Source organism: Silene latifolia, chromosome 4 (genome assembly GCF_048544455.1).
Source record: "Silene latifolia isolate original U9 population chromosome 4, ASM4854445v1, whole genome shotgun sequence".
NCBI lineage: Eukaryota > Viridiplantae > Streptophyta > Magnoliopsida > Caryophyllales > Caryophyllaceae > Silene > Silene latifolia.
The window spans coordinates 44,716,163-44,738,357 of record NC_133529.1 but is presented as its reverse complement, the minus strand read 5'-3'; the positions used below and the strand labels follow the sequence as shown (position 1 = coordinate 44,738,357).

At 45.5% G+C, this 22,195-nt stretch overlaps 1 protein-coding gene across 4 annotated transcripts in view; it reads right to left on the bottom strand.

Moving 5' to 3' along the window:
- The window catches only part of LOC141653477 (protein CHROMOSOME TRANSMISSION FIDELITY 7-like), a 36,249-nt gene that overhangs the window by 3,184 nt on the left and 10,870 nt on the right, over positions 1-22,195 (bottom strand). Inside the window, exons 7-8 of one of the 4 annotated variants that reach the window (XR_012547419.1) lie at positions 7,293-7,367; positions 5,166-5,250 (exon numbers count right to left, since the gene is read on the bottom strand). The gene's annotated coding sequence lies outside the window, so the exon portion shown is untranslated. Of the gene's footprint in view, positions 1-5,165; positions 5,251-6,744; positions 6,828-7,248; positions 7,368-22,195 lie in introns of those variants that run through there. The other 3 variants (XR_012547420.1, XM_074461254.1, XM_074461253.1) reach the window with 3 other exon arrangements.

Genomic DNA, 22,195 nt, shown 5'->3' with positions numbered 1-22,195 from the left:
AATCTCCTCAAAAATATAAAATAAAACGGAGGAGTCAAACGGTCACAAAGTTCCCTTTTTTAATACCGTCTGAATAAACCAACTGAAACAAAACAACTCTTTTTTTCAAACTTCTTTTCTTTTTTGATTCACGTTCCAGCCTCTTTTTTCATTTTTTTTTTTTCATTTCATTTTTTTTCTTTCTCTTTCTTTCACGTTTCCTTCTCTTTATTTTTTTCTTTTTCAATACCTTTTTTTTCATACTCCCTTCCTTTATTTTCCAACAACTCCATACAAAAGAGATACGGCCAAACTGCAGACGAAAACTCATACCACAAAAGACATACTAACTAGCTTGACTAGACAGGCTTAGTTTGGAATGTAGCTAATGGGTCAAAAAGGCAAGTTTTGGCTAATGTGGAGCTAATTGGGTGAAAAATATAAGGAAAGGGAAATTTGCAAGCACCTCCCTGCATGTGACACCAACCACAAACCCGAATATGTGCATTTGACGAGAAATTGAATGTCATAAATGTGCAAAAAAAACGAACATGCTATGCAAGGAGTACTACTCAAAATTCCTAATGAACTGGTCATGAATGTCACCAGTTATGGGCTCTAAAAACTAAGAAATTGTAGAGTAGGTTGCCAATTTATCAGGTCAAGTCTAAACAGTCAGCTATATTTGAACAGAAACTCGTAGACTATGCGTATGACAAAGCTAATAACTATCAACAGAAGTGCAAGGCTCAAGTAAAAAGACAAGTTAAAGTGCAACTTCATCACGGAAATCTACCGTTCCGACTCAACCTATATGCAAAAATAAACGTGAATATTTTTTGAAAAATTGAAATTTTTCAATTTTTATGAGATTTTTGATTTTTATGAAAATAAACAACAATGCATACTGAAATTAAACGTGATAACAGAAATGCAATAAAAACAAGATGCAGACACAGATATGGATGCATAACCTCCCCAAACCAAACTGTACAATGCCCCCATTGTACCAAAACATGGAAAGGAAAATGCAAACTAAAGGAGGAAGAGAGTAAAAGCGGAAAACTTACAAGACGTCATAAAGAGGGGACCTCCCCAAACCGACCATGAACATGGGAGGTCAAAGAATGTCAAACAGTAGCTCCATAGACGGAAAAAAGCAGCTGGGAGTCAAAACTACTCGATCGAGCACTTGGAACAAATTCGATCGAGTGAACTGGTGCTTGGAAGGACTCGATCGAGTAGAAAACCACTCGATCGAGTAAGCATGATTTTGGTTTTGGTCGATCGAGGACAATATCACTCGATCGAGTGAAAACTGCCTCAAAAAAAGTGCTCGATCGAGCACAAAACCATTTGATCGAGTACTTTGACCTGCAAAACACGCATTTAAAGCAAGGAAATACATAGGAAGTTCGTAAAACAGCGTATAAAGTTCAACAATAAGCTAAGGAAAAATAAACAGTTCAACAAAAGTTCAAAAAAAACATCCATTTGCCTCCCGTGCGCTAGCTTCAGACAGTCCCGCTCGACCTTCTTCTCATCATCCAACAAAGACACGAGATCATTGGCCCACTACTAGGCCTCGACTAGACGCGGTAGCTTCAAGAATCGTCGGCGGACATCCGCCTCCACAGCTTGGCAATGTAAGAACAGCAGCTTCCCACAGCATCCGGGTCCCAATCTATCACCTCATCAAGCAGCTTTTTCCTAGACGGTGTAGCTTTATCAACACCTCCTCCTGGGTCGTCTATCCAGGCAGTTCCCGACTTCATGCTAAGAGCACCCATCTCACCTCCCGGGTCTTTGAACTTGTCAAGACCTGTAGAAAGAGAAACAAAGGCATGTTCCTCCAATTCGCTCCCAGAATGGGGCGGAGGCATCATAAAAGCAACAATAATATGTGACACAGAAGGACTATCAGACGGTATATCAAAGGACTCTTCATGAGGGACATCATCACATGGCGGGATGTGCATGGGTTCCCTAGGGTCATCAGACTTAGTAAAAACCAAGTCCTCCCCTCCGACCTGAAAGGTAAGTGTCCCAACCCCGACATCGATAATTGCGCCAGCAGTGCACAAAAATGGTCGTCCCAAAATAATGGGAACATTGCGATCTTCGGGTATGTTTAAGACAATGAAATCTGCGGGAATATAGAAATTCCCGATCCTAACAGGTACGTCATGTAAAGCTCCTTTGACCCGTACATAAGAATGGTCAGCTAGCTGAACAGTCGTTTTAGCGCGTGTGAACTTAGTCAACCCAAATTTCAAGGCATGAGACAAAGGTAAAACGCTAATACTAGCTCCTAGGTCACATAAAGCACTATCAATTGAATGGGTCCCTATTGAACATGGTATAGAAAAACGACCTGGGTCAGACAATTTAGGCGGGGTCCCATTTCGAAGAAGTGCGCTGCACTCTTCAGTCATAGAAACATTCATTACCGTCTTAACATTACTAACATCCCTCTTAGACCAATCAATTTGATCAAGAAATTCAGAATAAGAGGGTACCTGAGCAATCATTGCATTGTAATGATCAGCGACATTAAGATCTCGGATACGGTCCAGGAAATTGCAGTCACGGTATGGTAGCGACGATTTTGAAAAAGGAACTCGAACAGAATAGGATTTAACCGTATGTTCCTTTGTATCGTCACTTGGAATAGGCGTTGGTGACAATTTCACGCTTCCCGAGGCTTCAGGGATCGATCGAGGTGTGTCACTACTCGATCGAGTAGTTTCCTCATGATAAGTAGTCAATCGAATGTCAATGGGAACTCGATCGACTACTGTTTGATTGTTGTTACTCGATCGAACAGGTTCAGGTAGTCGATCGAGATGATCCTCTTCAAATGTGTTCGATCGACTAAACGAAGTAGGTCGAACGAATGAAAAATCCTCCAAATAATTCGATCGAGCAGTGGTAGGCACTCGATCGAATTCCTCGCTTCAGTCAAGCGCGCACATCAGTACTGTGAGCTGCGTGAATGGTACCAGTGAGGCTCGAGTTATCAACAGTAGCGGTAATAGGCGACTCGGGCACTATATGAGAGGGAATGATATCGGTATTCATAGCACACACCGTCTTATCTTCCTCTTGGATTTGCTCATATTGCTCTTGGGCTTGCTCAACAGCTAGTTGATGCACCCAAGACTGTAGCTTCTGTATACGGATGGCAAATTCCTCACCAGAATTATGATACTGTTGATACTGTAGTTCAAGTGCCCTTATCATTGACTTAACTTCTTCAGCCTCATCATTCCTAGCAAGTGGGGGAATTGGCGGCTGTGAGAAAGAATAACAAGGCAGTGGGTAGCCTTGTTGCAGCAACGGTTGTGGTCTAGGCCTCGGTGGAGGAGCAGCATCATAGTAATTACCACAACCCCAAGATTCTTTCCTCTCCCAATTAGTAGATCTTTCAGTTTGAGCTTCAAACTGAGCAATAAGTTGAGAGACGGACGTCATCTTAGCAAAAGAATCGAAGGTACTCAAGCCTTCCCTTCGACAATCTCTTCCTAAAATCTGTCTAATAGACCTGTAAGACCTATCAAAACAGCACTAAAGAAAAAGATAAGAACGGCCTCAAGGTACTCAGTCTTCCCTTGAGGCGAAAAACAGACAAAATTAAAACAGATAAAAGCGTCGCCTCCCCGACAACGGCGCCAAAATTTGATACGTCGTTTAGTATCAAAAATAAATACCTAAGTACAATTAACTAATAGCTAGCAATAAGCAGGGTCGATCTCCACAGGGAGGCTATTTTGCTAATTATCTGTTTAATTCAGTCTGTCGGGTGTCACAATTTGGGGGTTTTGAATGTGATTTCTAAACTAAAGAGAATAAGGGAAAGAGATTAAACAGATAGAGAAAAACAGTTAAGACAAACGGTTCACCATAATCATCCGGTCAAGTAATCTAGGTTTCAGGTCAATGCAAATACGGTCTAAGGGGTAACGAACGTCACCTTTCGGTCCTTAATTCACCCTAAAGCGTAAACAGCTTAACTTTCGCCCTCACTGCAATACTCTATTGTTCGCTACTAGTCTCGCCTCTTTCAACCTTTCGGTCCAGGGCGAGGATCACTAAGAATTATAGGTCTAATTGCGTCGACTCAATTAGAAAGATACAATTAACTACAGCATTTAACCAACAAAGACAATACCAGCATTAACCCAATAAAACGATTACTCTCCCTTCATAAATATTGGATCCCCTATAGTCTTAGCAGAGGGGAATTAGCTACTCATAACCAACGAATTAACAATAACAAGAAATAGATAATTGGAATTCAACATTATAAAAGACTAATAAGAATTGAATTAAAGCAATTACGATAATTAATATAGGGAAGAAGGAATTAAAGCAATGAAAAGGATTAAAGGATTAAAGAGAAATAAAAATACCAATACAATCTGAAAAATAGAGAAATGAAGAACAAGCAGTCGTCCGTCCCCTCTACTGACTCCAGGGAATGAATGATTGCCTTAGGTCTAACTTTGTATCTCTTATATATTGAGAGATAATTATTATTAATCTAATTATAAGATAAAACTAAGATATAATCTAATTATTATCGACTAATATCTTCTCGCTGTAGCTAGTACTCGATCGACCATATGTCTACTCGATCGAGTACTTTCCAGCGCGCATTTCCTGCTTTGCGCACTGAACTTCAAACGGCTGCCATTTCTTCGTTACTTGGGCAAACAGGGCGATTCCGGTGGCGTTGAAAAGCTAAGAGGACAAACTTTCATCTCCAATTGGAATCACCTGAATATCTGTTGTAAAACTCAAGATATGTCTCTCCAAAGCAGGCACTAGCAATTTGAAGTTCTTCCTTTGCTCGCCTAGCTATCTTTCTTCTTTGCGCATCTCAAGACAACTACATTTCCGCTCAAAATTCACTCTTCCTCCAAATGCATGCTAAACGAACGGTAAAAGGCTTGATTTCACTACTTTCTGGTTCATTCCTGCAAATAAGACAAAACAAACCAAAGTAGCATATTCGGGGCATTTCGTAGCATAAACTACGATAAAAGCGTAGAAGTGCGTGCATGAAATAGGCTAAAAAGACTATATAAAATGCACGTATCAAGCAGCAGAAGCAGTTGACGGCGTAAGGCAAAATCGATTAAACCTTAAACCATAAAATCGATGAAATAAAGTCTGTGACTAACCTCGTGACAAGGAGTTGACGGCGGCTTGAGTAATTGGATTTCACGGTGGTCGACGGGGGCTGAAGTAATTGGATTTCACGGTGGTCTCAAAAATATGTCAATTACATATAAAAAAGGATGAAAATTAGTAGATCTTCTCGCAAATGTTTAAATAGAACTAATGATTAACGATTATTATAAATAAAAGCAAGTCTTCATCCGTAAAAAAATGTTTGCCAGCGTGCCTCGCTTAAGGAATTCACTCCGCCCGCCGAAGAAGATGCTAGCCGCCCCTTATTTCTTCTACAGGTACATGATTTGCAGGAGCTAATAGGTGCTAAGAACAGGCCAAGAGAGGGTTTTCTTGCGTCAACAAAGGAAACAACAGGATACATGGTAGGCAATGACAGTGATCAACTAACACAAAGAATCAGAGATTGAAAAAATTAAACCTGTGCAATTAAACGACTAAGAGAATTTTGATCACAAGCAAGGAAGAAGTCAATTTCTCGGTTGCTCATAATATGCGTAAATCTGATCTAACTTTAGAGGAGCACAACTGGAGTTTCACTTATCCAAATATTGAGTTCCTTATATGTATAGAATCTTTAAATAGTCTACTTTCACGTGAAATTGGAATCAACAAAAAAAAGAAAGCGAGAATTCTCACAATACGAGTTCAAAGACTCGGCGGGTTTGATGCAATTGCAGATCACGCTTTGCCGAATGACTGATGATGATGACATAAATCTTAGTGATAAAAGGTTCGAGAGGAAGATCTAAAATCAACAAAACATTTTGCGTGTCTTTGTAGTGAAAAAACCATCCAACACCCTTCTATATTTAATATAGATGATGCATGTATCAAGTCTCTAGTGTGTGTAAAGCTAGAGCATAGAATGAATCTAAGTGACACACCACACTATAAGACCATCAAAAATCCTGACTTTCATGAATAAGATTTCATAACGATTTTTTTGCCAATTTTTGAACATTCTGAACTAAGTCTCATTCTTTTCAGTTCTCAATCAATTAAGAGATGTAAGACCAATTATAAACACATAAGAAAACTATATGCTCAGGAAAAATACACCAACAAACATAAGGAGAGGGATTTCATGGCTCAAACGTAATGACATATTGACATGTAAGGGAAAGTTGATGTGTCATAGTCTCAATACTTGGGAGAGTCTTACTGATAATGTTACCCTAAGTTAATAAATTTCCAAAAGGTTATTCCACATATAGTTGAGGAAGTTCTTTAATTATGTTTTAGGTACCTAATCAATCATAGGCATCAATCCTATAACTTTAGCGCACAAGCAAAGACATGAATCCCACAAATTAGTGTCCAAGTTCTACATAAAAAAAATTAGAATCACACAAACTAGTGCAAGTTATATATTACACAAATTAGCCTCCAAGCACTATATTTCAGGTGCCGATCTCAGCACCTAATATATTCAGAGAACCAATAGCATCAAGCAAAGTAGCTATATAAAAAGGGTATATAGGAATTAATACTGCTGCACATAAGCAATGGCCAGATGAGATTATCTTACAGGGGATAGATGGATTGAATCGCACATCAAAGATGAAACAATTTACACTCTTTAGAAAAGATCTGTGCTTGCCTCTCTGCAATTGAATCAATTAATTGTATGTCCTTTGTCACCCGATCGTCTACACAGCAAAATAAGATAAGAAACATATTATAAACTGAGAAACAATTAAACCAACCAGATTAAGGATATATATACCATGCATAACAACCTTGCCAGTGTACAATTCCAAGAAAATCTAAAAAAGCAATAGATAACAGCAAAGTATGCAGCTATATAACAACTTGAAAGCAAAGCCTTAGATCCAAAATGATACGGGGATGGCTAACATACACCATCCTTCGATCCCATCTAAACGTAAAAAAAAATGGGAAAACACGTAAAGGAAGCAAGAGGGAGAGAAATATGTGAAGGCAACATACATAAAAAGCTTAGAGCTAGCAGGAGATGTAAAGATAGGGGAAATAAGTGTGAAGAAAATATGCGAGAGAAAAGTAATAGAGAAGACGAAAACTAATAGAAAGTAATACAAAACAAGTCATTCTTTATGAACTTAAACCAGAATTTAAGAAAGCAAAGTAACAACCTTATTCAAATACCTCCAATCGGGATTATCGGCAAACATACTGGCCTCCACAAGATCAACTTCTCGGCAAACTTACTAAGAGACATCAAAACCCTAATTAATGAACTTCCCCAAATTCAACACTAAAACTATAATTAAGAAAAGAATTTGCGGTGGTGGTGAGACAGAAGCGGCGGTGGTGATCGGCGTGCGGCTTGGCGAACGGCCAAGATAATGACGGTTTTGCAAGGTTTGATTGCAACTAAATCAATAAACCAACAACTCAAACTCAAAGATAAAAAAAAATTTGCAATTGAAATAATAAACAAAATTAGGGTACAAACCTAATAAGAAAAGTCGCGAACGATGGTTGCTTTGTTCCCAATATGCCTTCGCCTTTTCTGGGTGAATCAAACTTGAGATTGAATGATTAAGAGACAGTGGATTGAATGCATGAAAGAGAAACGAAGAAGATTGAATGAGAAAGGAGAAGCAAAGAGACGGTGGAAGTGTCGAATGAGAAAGGACGAAGAATATCGAAGAGTTTTTGTTACTGTATCAAATAAATGAATTGAATGACGCGTGATGGAAGGAATTGAAAGATTGAATAATAATATTGATTATTGATGGGAGATTCCAAAAAATAAAAAGTGGCGCACAAACAAAATTTTCAAGAAAATGTTTTGAGCTACCGAACAAAAAAATGAAATTTTTATAAAGGGTTTATAACTTATGTGATATAAGTGTTGCACAAGTGTTGCGACAAAATGCAACATTTGTATAAAAACGTTGCACTTCGAGTAATACATTGCAACACCAACATTTATAAATTAAGCGTTGCTTAATTAACTGAAAATTGCAACACAAACCGTAAGTGTTGCACACGAAATGTTGCATTAGGTCTATTTTTGTAGTAGTGATAAATAGTTGAATTGTCCCACATTAGAAGATTATCACGAGGTGAGGTATTACATGATTATAAATATGAGTCATATTTGAAACTTAAGGGTATCAACCCAAAATCTTTTGAATCGCTTAAAAATTATCTTAAAGAGTTCTTATAAGAGTTTGTATTAACGGCAAACCTTAGTTACAACAATATCATACAAATATTAATCACGTAGATATTTATAAAAGCGATTATATATTACTATATTAGTGATATTATAATGTTTATTTTAAGACAATCGATAGTGTTCCGGGTGTGATTACGGAGCAGTTATTTGTTACCACTCGTGGCTTGTAGAATGACGTCTTTGATTGAATCCTCCTTTTGGCCTCTCCTGAAATAATGAACAAACTGAGGGCTCGGCTTTGGCCGAGCGTACTCACTCCGACGCTCAAGTCAGTGAACTCAAAGAGATAAGTTGTGTGTTACTTGGCGAAGTATATATTGTAGAGAGATAAGGAAGATATTACCAGATTATGAGGTGTTTAGGTTATATTTTGGATCTTTTCCTCAATGAGGATTGAGGAGTATTTATTGACTTTCACCTTTTGTCACGTAGTGGCCAAGTGGCTAGCAGGTGGAAAGACTGATCTACCCTCGGCCGAGGGACCCATGGCAGGCCGGCGGGCCCTGTTGACTCCATGCCGAGGGGTCTTGGATATGAGTACGCGGATATGTGTCCCGGCTGGCTAGTTGTCCTAGCCGGGACCCAAGTGACAGGCCGACTGGCTGCGTCGGTAAGGCTGTCCAAGGTGTTGACTTGCTTTGGATATCTTTGACCTTGCTCAATATGTTGACTCGGTCAGCGGGTGCAGAATATGCCCTATCAATTTGCCCCCAGCGTAGTCTATGCCGTGGTATGGACCTTCGATGAGTGTTGAGCGTATTCTGCGCAAGAAAAAATTTCTGCCCCGGCTTCTTCTATCCCGGCTTGGTTCTGCTTAGGCCGTACCGTATCCCCCCTCCACATGGATGTGTAAAGGGCATTAAATGTGGAAAAGAAAATGGCGCTGGCCGAGACCGAGGTTGTGAGTGTCGTGTGCTTTTGATTGCCCCCAGCCGGTGCTGCCAAGCTTGGTTGAATCAGCGGGCCGTTTGGCAAGTGGATACCAAGGAGCGTGTTGAAGAAGATACGTCGATTGGCATTCCGCCAAGTAGCGTGTCAAAGAAGATTGGTAACTGTTGTGACGATTGACATTCCGTGGCTGCATGCTTGACACGTGTCTCCGTGTTGATTGGTTGACGTTTCATGGGCTTTGCCCTGATTGGTCGGATTGAGTGGGCTTTGCCCTATAAATAGGGCAGTTAGCCCCTGAATTTGGCCTTCCAAATTCATTTTCTCAAAAAAATTTCTTCTTCTCGCTTGGTTTTCTTTGACGAAACTTCTCTCTAGTCTTTGAAGCGTTACTCGGCGTAACACTCTTCCCAAGGTAAACAAACAAATTTTCCAACTTTTAATTGTTAAGTTTTTGTTGTGAACATGTCTTCTGCTGATGCCGGACCTAGTAATCCTGCGCCGGGGGGTTCCCCGTCGCGCCTTGATGAAGAGGAGGCACTGGCCGCCGTCCCGATAAGGTCTGGGGGCCCTAGGTCTCCTTCTCCTGAGGTTGACGATTAGTATTTGGAGGATTTCTCGGATGATGATGATGGTGATGATGACGTTGATGATGAGGAAAGGACTCATTCCGATGAGGAGAGGCCGCATCTCCTGGATCACGGCGACGCCTGTAAGATTGGCCCTGATCGTGCTTGGACCAACAAGTTCGCCAGTTGTTCTGGTCCTGACTTTTTCGAACATCATTTCTCCTTCGGCAAGGGGTATAGTATTGTTATTCCTATGGAAGGTCAGGCGGTCTGTTGCCCTCCCAAGGGCTGTATAGGCGTATACATCAGACACCTGGAGTATGGGCTCCGGTTTCCTCTGAATAATTACGTTATGGCCATCATTAAAGCCATGAATGTCGCCGTGGCTCAACTGCATCCGTTGGCCATTAGGACTATAGTTGGCTTCGTGTGGCTCTGTCTCTTCAAGAAGGAGGCCCCGACGGTTAACTTATTCCGCCGGCTTCATCACCTTCGGCCGTCAAACCCTGGTACCGTGGGGTGGTACAGTGTGCAGACGGAGCCGGGTTACGTCTCCGTATCCAAAATTACATCTTGTAAGGACTGGAAGGCGCGGTGGGTGTACGTCGAGGTGCCGGAGGACTATCCGTTGCCCCAATCCTTCCAACACCGCGTCAATTTGCGGTGCGAGAGTAAGGGGGAGCATGACAAATGGGTCTCCCGGAGTAAGCTTAAGATGGACGCCATCAGGGTCCCTCTTAATGAGGACGAAAAACGGGCAATGAAGCTGTTTGAAGCTGACAAGAATGGGTTGCCAAAGGGATGGATGCCCCCGACGCAAATCATTCTTCAGGATGAGCCGCTCTGCCACGTCGGCCTCATACCGGCCCTCGAACAGGGTGAGTGGGGTCGGTGTGAGGCCCATCTCTGCTTTTAATGTTTCTGTTTTTGAACTTTGATTTATTTCTTTCACTTAACTCTTGCTTCGTTTCCTTTGCAGACCGTTTTGGCCCGGATCTGTCTGAGGATTTCCTCGAGAGAATGGGACTTGCCAAGGACAAGACGGTTGTTAACTTGCATCCTAAGGCCCAGACCCGTGATTGCAGGCCGGCGCCAAATGATCTCATGGATCAGCAGCTGATGGGCTTGGATGTGACGGCGGCCCAGGCGAAGGTTGCCAGTAAAATTCCGCGCCGAACGCGAAAAGCAACGTCTTCGGCGGCGACGGCGTCAACTTCCATTCAGCCTCCCATCCCTACAGTCCAAAAGGAGACGGTGGTGGTCGTCGATATTACCGGCGATGAGACCACCGATGTGGAGGAATCTCCCCTTTTTCGTAAGAGGAAAGAGACTGCTTCTGCCGCTACTGTCGCTACTGAGGCCGGCGAAGAAATGGGACAAGCCGGCCCTCTGCCTAAGAAGCCCAGGACTGGTACGGATCTAACTTGTGGCTCAGATTTAGCTGGTTCATTAGGCGTTCCTGATGACAGGCTCTCCGGCATGTCAATGAACGTTGATAACGTTGACATGGATGCTTTGTCCGCATTTTTTGTAGATCAACCGCCGCCGTCTACCGGTCCTACTGAACAGCTTATTGAGAAGCGACCTGGGAAGACGGGTGATAAAGACGCCGCTGTCATCCCCTCCTCCTCGAAGTCTTACCCCGCCCAGATTAAAAAGATGCTGGCGAAGTGGGCTGACATGGCCGGTGCTCATATTATGGAGCAAGAAAAGGTCATGGCCGAAGCTGCCCCACAACTTGAGCGGCTCAGGCTTGAGCTCGATGCTGCGAAGAAGGAAGCTGAGAGGGCCAGGGCCGAGGCTGAAAAGGCGGTCCTTGCCGAGCGAAAACTTAGGGAGGACGCCGAAAAGGCGGTCCTTGCTGAGAAAGCTAAGGTTGAGGCCGCGGAGGCTGATGCCACTAAGCGGCTGGAGGAGAATGACAAGCTTCAGGCTGTCGTTGACTTCACTGCCAAGAAAAGGGAGGAATGGAAGTCCCTGTATTTGGCCCAGTGCAAATCACACAGGAACACAAAGGCAATCCTCGCCCAGAGGGAGGAGGACATCGAGACGCTCCAAAGCGTCGTCCTCCCTAACATGTGCGCCCAATACCGGGACTTGGCCGAAGAAGCCGCTAGGGAAGTGATCGGGGAGCTCTTTCCTGAAGGCTCCTTCCCGTGGGACAAATTTGATGAGCTGTTTGATGACAAGCTCGATGCTAAGGCGAAGGCCGCGGAGGCGAAGGCTGCGGAGGAGGCAGCGGTGAAGAAGGAAAAAGAGGAGGCTGCGGAGAAGGCGGCCCATGCTGAAAAGGCGAAGGCGGCTAGGGAGGAAGCTGAGAGGCTAAAGGCAGCTGAAGCTGAAGCTGCCAAGTCGGCTTCTGAGTCGCCCATCAAAGATGATCTGCTGATGTCGCCGGTGACGAGCAGCAGCAGGCATAGGGAGACGGCGGTCGTCACCGGGTTCACCGGTCATCTCGGATAACCACTGTCGGGGCCGCTTATTAAGCCTTTCCTCCCTGCCATCTTTTGGCGCTTCAAATGATATGTCTGTAACCTTTTGTTCTCCTTTTCCTTGTTTTTTGTAAAACTTTGGTAGGTAGTGTTTAGGCTATCCCTATGGGGACGGTCGTCGTTTGTATTCTCCTTGTAATCATTTTCAATAAAGCTTGTTTATTGGCCCTCGGCTTGATCGGGGCTTTGATCACAATCCTTTACTTGTCTTCTTACGTTATTAATTGAGCGCTTTTTTCATTTTTACCTTCGGCCTGGCCGAGGCAGTTAGAATGCGTATCTCAACTGTACTTAACGTTTTTTAAACATGTTGGCATGTTGGTCGCTTCCTCTTTCACTCTCGGTCTGGCCGAGGCGTCCGATTTGCGCTTCCCAACCGCCGCTGTGAACATGTTAGCGTATCAACCGTTGTGTCCCCTGCCAGGCCTTCGGTTGGCCGAGGCGGCTAGAGGTTACGGCGCGACAACGTTCGTATCTGTAGACATATTGATCGCTTCCTCTGCCAGGCCTTCGGTTGGCCGAGGCGGCTAGATTTGCGTCTCAACTGTACTTATACGTTCTTAAGGCATGTTGGTCGCTTTCGCGAGTATCAACTGCGCTGGTAGTGACTGCCGTGGCGTCTACTTCTTGGGGTGACTGCCCGGCTTGGGCCGTGGCGTCTACCTCGATATGACTACGGAGAGGATAAACACTTTGATGGAAAACTTGGATGATTCTTCATTAGATATAAACACGCGTTGGGGTGCCAACAACAGTTTTGGACACCTCCGCCGCTATACAAAGTATTTCCTAAGGTTGTCAGTGTTCCAATGGCTCATCAAAGGTACACTCTCCATGTCTGTCAGCCGGTATGTACCCGGCCTCATTTCTTCAACCACTTTGTAGGGACCCTCCCAGTTGGCCGTCAATTTACCATGAATGTTTCCTTTGTTGGTGGCGGCCGACTTTCTTAGGACTAGATCTCCTACTTTTAAGTCCCTTTTGTGGACTCTTCGGTTGTAGGCTCTTCTCATTCGGTTGTGGTATCTTTGCCCGAGTTGAGGCGTCTTTGTATCTCGGCTTTCTTCGACCAGTGTCTAGGGAGGTTCTCGACCTTCCTCATTTTCAACCGGGTTAAAGGTGGTCGTTACGAATGTCGCACCGTTGCTTGATTAGCGGGATCGCTGCACCGTAGACTAAGTGGAATGGAATGGACTGCCCCGTTGCTTCTTTCTCCGTGGTTCGAAGGGACCACAGGACGACGGGTAGTTCATCGGCCCATCTTCCCTTTAGGTCTTCAACTTTCTTCTTCAAACCGTTGAGGATTGTTTTATTGGTCGCCTCCGCTTTGTCCGTTGCTCCGTGGGTGGCAGACGGAGGAGTATGCAAATTTGATACCAAGTTCCTCCAACCAGTTCATTATTGTGTCACTCCAAAACTCTCGGCCGTGGTCAAATACCATGACTTGGGGTAACCCAAAACGAGTTATGACATTTTCCCAGATTACCTTTCTTACGGCCGCCGTCGTCTTCGCAGGTACCGCTACGGCTTCAACCCATTTGGTGAAGTAGTCAACGGCGACGATCAAGTACTTTCTTCCTCCGGATGTCGTTGGAAATGGCCCTAGTAGATCCATCCCCCACTGTGCAAAAGGAAGGGGACTAAGCACCGGCTGCAGGTCTCGGGAAGGTGCATGTATCACCGGAGCATGCATTTGACAGTTGTTGCACTTTTTGGTTTTAGCTCTGGAATCCTCAAGCATGGTGGGCCAGAAGTAGCCGGCTCGGAGAGCTTTGTGGGCTAGTGTTCTTGCCCCCATGTGATGACCACAGATGCCTTCGTGAATTTCTGTCAGTATTAGCTCCGCGTCGGCTGGGCCGACACATTTCAAGAGTGGCCTTATCACGGACCTCCTGTATAATTCTCCTTCAAACACCAAGTACCTTGCTGCGATCCTCTTTATCTTCTGCGAGAGACTGCGGTCCTCCGGTAACTCATTTATCAATTTGTACTTCATTATCGGAGTCATCCACGTCGTCTCGGCCTCTATGTCGCCCACCATGCCGACGGTCTCAGTGATGCTTTTGGCATTCCTGATGTCCACCAGCACGGTTCGACTGACATTCTTGATGGTTGAACTGGCAAGCTTTGAGAGAGCGTCGGCTCGGTTGTTCTCAGACCTGGGAATGCATTGTATCTCTGATTTGATTAGCCACTAAAAGTGAATCTCTTTTCAAAATGATGTGCTCCGCCCCGGCGGCTCTAGCTAACTCGACTCCAGTTATCACCGCCTCGTATTCGGATTCGTTGTTTGAGGCCGAGAAGGTAAATTTCAAGGCGTACTCAAACTCGTCCCCGTTTGGGATGATAAGGATGCCGCTCCCCGAGCCGTTCGTCGTGGAGGACCCGTCGGTGTATACTTCCCATACTCCGGGGTTTGGCTCTTCTTGATATGTGCACTCGGCCAGGAAGTCTGCAAGTGCCTGTCCCTTTATCGAGGGCCTCGGCTTGTATTGAATGTCGAAGCCGGATAGCTCTACTGCCCATTTGATGAGCCTGCCGGATTGCTCAAATTTTTCCAATGCTTTCTCCAATGGTTGGTCGGTTAAGACCGTCACGGGATGTGCGCCGAAGTAAGGTTTCGCTTTCCTTGCGGCAACGACGACAAAGAAAGGTCGCTTTTTCAATCGGTGGATAATTTCTTTCGGCGGGCAACAATGTATGGCTGACAAAGTAGATTGGGTGTTGTTGTTTGTCTTCTTCTCGACGATCACGATCGACCGTGGTCGAGGTAATCGCTATGTATAGATATAGCGTCTCCCCAAAGATCGGCCTGGACGGGGTTGGGAGAGTTTGAAGATGAGCTTTCGGTTGCACGAAAGCCGTGCTCTGTTCCTCCCCCAGCCGAAGTCTTTATTCCCCTTCAACACTTTGAAGAATGGGGTGCTCTTGTCGGCTGACCGAGAGATGAAACGGGCTAGAGCCGCCATCCTCCCGGTCAACATCATAACCTCTTTTCGATTCCTCGGCTCCGGCAGTCCAAGTGTGCTTGGACTTTTTCTCGGATTGGCATCAATTCCCCTGGCGCTGACAAGCACGCCGAGGAACTTACCTGACCGGACACCGAAGTTGCATTTCATTGGGTTAAGCTTCATCTTGTATTTCCTTAGCGAACAAAATATCTCGTGTAAATCGGCTAAGTGCTCGCTGTCAGACTTGCTTTTTACAATAGCATCGTCGACGTAAGCCTCAATGTTTCGCCCTTTTTTATTTTGGAACACTTTGTCCACCAGTCTTGTGTAAGTTGCGCCGGCGTTCTTCAAACCGAACGGCATCATTTTATACATGTATGTGCCGTTACCGGTGATGAATGCGCACTTAGGCATGTCTTCTTCGGCCATGAATACCTGATGATACCCTGAGAAGGCGTCCAGCAGACACAACATAGTGTAGCCTGCCGTGGCGTCGATTAAACTATCTATTCGAGGCAAGGGATAGCAATCTTTGGCGTCGATTACACATCCTCCACGCCCCCGATGATTTCCTCACCTTTACAACATTAGCTAACCACTCGGGATAAGTACAAGGCATGATAAAGCCCGCCGCTAGTAATTTATCTACCTCGGCCTTGATGGCCTCATCTTTCTCGGCTGAGGAGTTCCTCATCTTCTGCTTGACAGGGCGAGCGGTGGAGAGTACGTTCGACCAGTGAACAATTACCTCCGGCTCACACTGCATCTCGGCCGCCGAGTAAGCGAAGACGTCTTTGTTCTTCCTCGGCCAGGTCTAGGAGAGCGGCCGTGAATTTTGGCTCCAGGTTGACACCGACAGTTACGGTGCGCCCTGGGTCAATTTCCACTTCTTCGGTCTCGGCTCCTTCGACCACGCCGACAGTGTTCATCGGATCACCCTCCTGTTGTAAGGATGGGCTCTTCCCCTTTTCTGACTTCTTCGCCACTTTGAGGGATTGCATGTTGCACCCTCTGGCAGATATCTGGACGTTGACTACTTCGTCTTTTTCGTCCTTTGAGACGAGCTTATGCGCTTCCCCCCGGTCCGAGACATACATCAGTGTCAAGGCCCGGATGGACATTACTGCATCGGCCTCGCTCAGAGTGACTCGGCCTATGAGAACGTTGTAGGCGGACGAGCCGTCAATGACCACGAACTCGGATAGGACATTCTTAGCCGCATTCCCTCGCCGAACATCACCGGCGATCGATTGACCCCGGGGTACCAGTAGGCCCGGAAAAATCTGACAACGGATTGGTGCGGGGCTCAAGTCCTCAATCTTCGACCGAGATTGAGAAAGCACTCCCGAACATGATGTTCGTGTAGGCGCTGTGTCAATCGTGCACCTCTTGACCAGGTGGTTGGCTATGTCCAAGTGGACTACAAGTGGGTCGTTTGTGCGGGGGCGATGACTCCCTCGTAGTCCTTCTTCCCAATGGTTATATCGGGGATGTTGGAAGCGGGGATCGCTGTTTTGGGCACAAAGTTGATGGCCTGATATAGCTCGTTCAGGTGTCGTTTGTGCCCATGAGCGGACCCACCGTTCTCGTTGCCCCCGATGACAACATGGATTACTCCTATCCGTTCAAAGACGGATTTTTATTTGAGCCGCCGGTATTAGTCTTTTGGCCTCCGGCAACATATTTGCTTTGAGGCTCCCCTTCCGGATCGCTCTTCAATGGCATTCTTCGGATGTCGGCAGTTGTCAGTTAAGTGACCGGTGTGGCCGTGGTACTCACAGTACTGGCTCGTGTCACCGTCCCCCCTCGCTTTGGGAGGCCTTTCCCACTTTTGACCCTCGTTCTTGCTCAGGGCGAAGACCTCGGCAGCAGATACGACCAGGGGGGTGTGACCATTGTACCGCTTTTGGTAGTACGGTCCCGAACTCCCCGGCGCCCGCCGAGTTCTCGTTTCTGGCGGACTTGTCCGACCGTGACCTATTATTGTCACGGCGTCCTTCATCCGGGTTGTCCTCCCGCGGCCCTTACTCTCGAGTGCCCGGCCTCGCTGTGGCCTACCCAGGTTTTGTGATAGTCCTCCACCTTTATGGCTTGGTCGGCCATCTTCCCCGGCGGAGTCTAGGTTCGAGCCTCCGCACTTAATGAGCTCGTTTTTAAGTCCCCTCTTGGGAGGCCTTTCATCGCCGCGAAGGCGCCGGTTCATTGTTCGGCTCACGAATCTGCTGAACCTTGGCGTCGAACCTCTTCACATAGCTTCGGAGAGACTCGCCTCCCTCCCGTTTGATAGTCGGGAGATCCGATGTCTCGACGGCCCTCCTTTATTGCAAGAATATCGGGCCAAAAATATGTCCCTTAGGTCGCCATAACAAGATATCGACCCATTGGGTAGCCCCTTGTACCAACTTTGTGCCATCCCATGCAGGGTCGTTGGGAATACTCGGCACCAAACCTCATCAGGTTGCTCCCATACCGACATGTAAGACTCGAAAGCCTCGGCATGGTCGGTTGGGTCGCTTTCTCCTTTGTATGATATGGACGGCAACTTTAGCTTAGTCGGCACCGGGACCTCTAGGACATAGGCACTGAGGGGCTGTCTGACCACGTGTCGAATGACACGCGGCGATCGGCTCCTCGCATCCTTAGTCCGGCTCCTCTCCCCGTGGCGGGAAGGGCTTCTTCTCCGACTCGGTGAGTCGGACTTCTTCTCCGACTCGGTGAGTCGGGCTTCTTCTCCGACTCGGTGAGTCGGACTTCTTCTCCGACTCGGTGAGTCGGACTTCTTTCACTCCTCTGGGGCAGGCCTCGTTGGTGCCGCGGCGACGCTGTCCTCCCGCGAGTGCGGGAAGGGCTCAGGTTTACCACTGGCACTCTGGGTTCCCCCGGCGTCTTGACATGGTCGGCTTCCTCCAATGCTCCGTTCAAGTTTCTCGGAGTCACTTTTTGGGCCCTGGTCTCCTGTGGGGGTGCCGCCGCTCTTGTCGTCGTGACAGTGTGAGTCGGCGTGCTACTCATTAGGTCCAGGAATAGCTTTAGTTTAGCTGCATCAACCACATGTCCCATGACTGTAACACCCCCATACTCCAAGTGCCTTACCAGGACCACTCAGGTATGAAGACATCACCATCTCGGTCGCCCGAGGTATGATAATCAAATAGACAAAACAGAAACAACGTTTATTATAAATAGTTTAACGAATAGTTACAATCCATGAAACCAACTAAAAGTACGATACATTATTCAAACTGACTGTTCTCAACTGAAATATAAATAAAACTAAACTACAGCGGAAGACTCTATCGTCATGTCGTGGCCATCCCAGCTATCCCCGTACTCATCTCTATACCTGCTCAATATCTGCTCACCATCCCCGAATGGATCACCGCAGGTTTACAAAACAACACCGGGGTCGACTAATCACACAATTAATATAGATAACGATAATAAGGCAAACAGACAAATGAATCACACACACACACACAACACCACCAACTCCCATCATCTCACTACCGATCGTCCACTTTGGACCACCACACCAGATGGGGACCGCAGCCGTTCCCACCTAAGCCCCGCTCATCGTACGAGCGATAACCCCGTCCATTAATGTGCACATCCCCTTTCGTGGCGGGTTCCACTAAGGGCGAAACTAGGGCGTGAGATCACTCCCGCAAGTGACCCCACTCGGTAGAACGCATCTCGAGAACCATCAACAACACAACCACAATCACAATCACAATCACAACAATCATTATATAATCAACTAACTACAGCACATCACCAATATCCCATTATGGGACTAATACTGAGTAGGAAATCCTACCTGGAAAGCACAACACGCAGACGGTATCTACAGCTGTCTCAAAACGCCTCTTCTATGAACTCTCCTCCTACCATACAACACATAGATACTACTATTCAATTACTATACATAAAAACCCCCAATTCCTAAATTAGGGTTTCACTAATCTTAATAAATCATTATATAAATTACATTAAAAGCTTACCCTCGACGCAAGAAATCCAACGACACGAACTACGATGCAAACCGACCGTCTGAACTCCGGGAATTGTCAAGAACGCGATTAGGAAGAAGACAAGTTGCTTTCTCTCTTAAACAGGTTTTAGGTTTTGGTAAAAGTGTTTTAAAACAATGCCGAATATGTTTATATACCTTAATCGCGTAATTAACAAAACCCGAGAAAACTCCCCGATAAACCCGGACACTCGATCGAGTACCCAAGGTACTCGATCGAGTACCCCCTACTCGATCGAGTGCCCCAGCTACTCGATCGAGTGCCCAACAGGTCAGAAACTATTTTATTCTGCAACAACTTGCCCTTACTCGACAGAGTAAGGGCTACTCGATAGAGTACCCCCAAGACTATAAATACGGAGTATTACAGTCTTCCCTCCTTAAAAAGAACTTCGTCCCCGAAGTTCAAACCACTACAAAAACAAAGGTACTCCCTCAACTTCCCGACTCAAAAGCCAAACAAAACATGATACAAACCCAAGACAAACATCCCGACACAACATACAAAAGGTGTATAAAACTCTTAAAACTCTCGCGATCATCTCCTACCCCCCTAAAAGAAACAAGGTTACGTCCCCGTAACCATACATACCTGATCAAAAAGGAAAGGGTAACGCTCTTTCATGATATCCTCGGCCTCCCATGTAGCTTCCTCGGTCTCGTGGTTAGACCACAGGATCTTAAGCAAAACTGTCTCACCACTCCTAGTCTTTCGAACCTTTCGGTCAAGAATCTGTTTAGGTACCTCAAGATATGATAAAGATTCATCTAGCTCTAAACTCTCTGCCTCCAACACATGTGACGGGTCACTCACATACTTCCGCAGCTGCGATACATGAAACACATTATGCACTCTCTCCAAAGCAGCAGGTAAAGCCAAACGATAAGCCACTTCCCCAACTCGCTCTAAGATCTCATAAGGCCCTATAAACTTCTGACTTAGCTTGCCTTTCTTCCCAAACCTCATAACCCCGCGCATAGGAGACACTTTCAGAAGAACCTTATCCCCAACCTGAAACTCTATATCCCGGCGATGTAGATCTGCATAACTCTTTTGTCGATCCTGAGCTGCTCTCATCCTTTCCCTGATCATCTTAATCTGCTTCAACCATCTCATGCACCATCTCTGGTCCTAAAACCACTGCCTCAGCACTATCGTCCCAACAGATTGGACTCCTACACCTCCTCCCATACAAAGCCTCAAACGGTGCCATACCAATACTAGTGTGATAGCTGTTATTGTAAGAAAACTCTATCAAGTCCAACCTCTGTTCCCAGCTACCACCAAAATCCATCACACAAGCTCGCAACATATCCTCAAGGGTCTTGATTGTTCTCTCGGTCACGCCCATCATCTCGCGGGATGAAATGCTTTGTACTCATCTTCAAAGTCAAGTTTCCAACGATTCCTGCAACTCCTTCCAAAACCTCGATATAAACCTCGCATCTCTGTCAGACACTATGTCCTTAGGGACTCCATGTAACTTAAGCACGTTCTTTCGATAGGCCATAGCCAGTTGTGCTTTAGTCCATGTATCTTTCATTGGAACAAAGTGAGCTGACTTGGTCAGACGATCCACTATTACCCAAATCATGTTGTTACCTTGTTGACTCTTTGGCAAACCCACAATGAAATCCATGGAAATGGATTCCCACTTCCACTCAGGCACCTCTAAAGACTGAATCTTACCTTGTGGTCTTCTCTGTTCCCCTTTAACTCTCTGGCATGTCAAACAACGGGACACAAACTCAGCTGTCTCTTTCTTCATCCCAGGCCACCAAAACGTTTTCTTCAAATCTTTGTATAGCTTATCTCCACCTGGATGAACTGAATACGGTGTGCAATGCGCCTCTGTCATGATTGTCTTTTTCAACTCCTCATCATTAGGAACACACCACCTACCATCAAACCTCAAACTGCCATCTGTATGTATAGAAAAGCGGGACACTGTCCCTTTCTCTACCCCAGCTCTCCACTCAACTATCTTAGGATCCAAAGCTTGTTTACCTCGAATGTCATCATAAAACTCCATATGTACTGTCGTATCACCCATGGCATCTCCTTTCTGCATCATATGAATCCCAAAGCTCGCTACCTCATCCCTCAACCTCATCAAAGATAGAGCTGTACACAAGGAATGTACACTCTTCCTACTCAAAGCATCAGCAACAACATTGGCCTTCCCTTCATGGTAGATGATTTCCATGTCATAATCGCCAATCAGCTCCATCCACCTCCTCTGTCTCATGTTCAACTCCTTTTGAGTGAAGATGTACTTGAGACTCTTGTGATCAGAAAATACCTTAAAGATTGCTCCATAAAGGTAATGTCTCCAAATCTTGAGAGCAAACACCACTGCACCCAACTCCAGATCATGAGTAGGGTAATTCTCCTCATAAGGTTTCAACTGTCTAGAAGCATAGGCAATCACCTTACCATTCTGCATCAACACACACCCTAACCCATTCTTCGAAGCATCGGTATAAACCTCAAAATTCTCGCTCCCTTCAGGCAATGCTAAGACAGGAGCTGTGGTCAACCGCTCCTTTAATGTTTGGAACGCCGTCTCACAACTCTCATCCCAACGAAACCTGTTCTCTTTCCTCATCAACGCTGTCATCGGTCTAGCTATCTTGGAGAAATCTTTCACGAACCGTCCGTAGTATCCAAATAAACCCAAGAAACTCCTAACCTCGAAACATTCTTTGGTGCTTCCCACTTTGTCACCGCCTCAATCTTCGCCGGATCTCACTACCCCATCTTTAGATATCACATGCCCCGAAAAAGCAACTTTCTCTAACCATAACTCACACTTGGACAACTTAGCATACAACTCATGCTCCCTCAATGTCTCGCAACACGATCCTCAAATGCTCCTCATGCTCCTCCTTAGTCTTAGAGTAGACTAAGATATCAT